Source organism: Tupaia chinensis, unplaced genomic scaffold, assembly GCF_000334495.1.
Source record: "Tupaia chinensis unplaced genomic scaffold, TupChi_1.0 Scaffold000354_1, whole genome shotgun sequence".
In the NCBI taxonomy this organism is placed as follows: Eukaryota; Metazoa; Chordata; class Mammalia; order Scandentia; family Tupaiidae; genus Tupaia; species Tupaia belangeri.
The window spans coordinates 8,542,446-8,544,664 of NW_006159849.1; positions in this window are offsets into that span (position 1 = coordinate 8,542,446).

A 2,219-nucleotide genomic window follows, 5' to 3' on the forward strand; every position below is an offset into this window, starting at 1 on the left:
CTAAAACTATTAAATTTTCCAGAATATGACAACTACTTACAGTATTAGATAATACAACTTTTCTTCCTTTTGAAACACCTGCAATAGTCTTTCAAAAAATTCAGTTTGGTTAAAAAAGTAAACAAAAATTACTATCCTGCATTTGGATTTTCATCAGTTAAATCCATGGTCTTTTTAATATAAAAAGTAATTGTTTCATAGTTTTAGTGTTCAACGAACTCTAGTAGTCCTATTTGAACCATATCTTGATAGAGTACATCTAATTCGAATGCTGGTTCCTGTTTTGTGACGTTTTAAAACAGGATTTATCACAAAGAATAAAAAGCCTTGAGTTTATACGTTACGTTACTAGAACATGTAAGAGAATATCAAATGTGTGTTTGTCAACAACTTGAAAAGGCAAGTAGCAACTTTCGGGGGAAGGAAATTGTGCATTTTTTTAAACAAGTTGCTGCATTGAAAACCGTCTAAGTGCTTGACAAAAGCCACATATAGATTTCCTCCTGGAACTATAAAGATTGTCTTTCACTGACTTTGCTTTGTTTTCCTTCGTTTCTTTCTGTGAGGGAAAGATGAGTTTTTTACAAGTTGGCAGGTTGCTAGGCAACCCCAAACTCCTCACTCACTAAAAGGCAGCGTGCAGAGTATCATAAGCAGAACCATTCCATGAGCCAGTAAGAAATAGGCAGCCTAACCTATTTCGTATGGAAGAACAGATGTCCTTAAAACTTATTTTGGACACAGAAATTAAAATTTGGTTTAAAATAAGCGTTTCAAAAATCTGAAACAGAGGTAGAAAGTGTTCTTTATTTTTCCTGACATGTTTTCTCGTGAGAAAACACTTTCCTTTTTATCCTGCGGACTGCTCCCAGTCCCTAATATTAAAAGCAGCTCTCTTTAGAGAACTACTAATTCACTCCATTGGTTAAACGAAAAAACACCGTGCGAGTGATGGCTGTGGTATTGGAAGTCGGAGTCAGCTGTGACCCGTGCCCGCTGCAGGCGCCCACCCTGATTCAGAATCGGGAGCGAGCCGGCCCCAGGTGAAATCGGTGAGTTCACATACAGGTAGGCACCCCATGTTTACATGACACATTTGAGAGCACATGAATACACTGGGGTGCGCTATAGCTTCCTGTTTAAAATATCAGATAAAACCATCAGAAAGTGTGACTTCTGAAGGAAAAAAAATGTAAACATTTCCCCCAGGATCACTGCTGACTCCTCTCATTTGAGGTTTTTGCCTTAACTGTGAAAACTTGGTTCGATTTTCTGGCCATGGCAAGGCCAAAATTAAGTTTCCAGGTAAATGGCATAATATGGATGTAGTGGTTTAGGCCATTGTAGACACCTAGATACGTAGTGGCGAGGCTACCGATGTCAAAGGTTACAGTGCAGTGATTTCATTCCTGTGTGTTTCTTTTGCCTACGGTCTCGGAAAGGGACTATTTTGCAGAGTCACCTCTGAAATCATCGTGGTATTTTCCCTTAGCACTCACTACTTAGAGGGGTTTATTTTTCTTTTCATATTCCAGCTCCCTTTTCTTCTACATAACTCTTGCACCCCATAGTGGGAGTTTTGTAGGAACACGGGAAGGAGACCTACATGCCTTTTCCCCCCCCGAAATAGGCATTGCCAGATCTAGTTACTGTTATGCACCCAGTCAAATAACCAAGAGCCCTCTCTTTTAGTGGCATCATGGTAGACTAAGATGATGTTAACTAAAAGGACAGGAAAATTTGGAAAAGTTAATAGAGTTAAAATTCTGTTTGTTCTTTTTGTTTAATTTTTTCGTAACGCTATCCTCCTTCTCCTTCAGCATCTGCTGTGTATATTCTGCCCTCACATCCCTGCCATGATTTCTCAGGGAAACGTGTACACTGTAAAGTAAGCAGATTATAATGTGGTGCCAAACAGAACGTCTGCTTCTATCCTCAAAGCGTGTATTTAACTTATTCATCCTCTGCATTAGAAAGTAAAAGTGCGGCTTATGTTCAAAAAGTACAATCCATACAAAGCAAGGTTTCAAAGTTCTGTACTCCGTGTAACCTTTCAAAGGTTTGTCTTGATGAGTATAAATCCAGACTCTGCTTACCCATGGACTATAAGTAACTGTTTTGTTTTCAAGTCTTTAGATGACAGATCATGCTGGAGTAGATGTGCTCTTACTTGCATAAAGACAGCTGTGCTATGGCGGGGTTTTTTTTTTTTTTTTTTT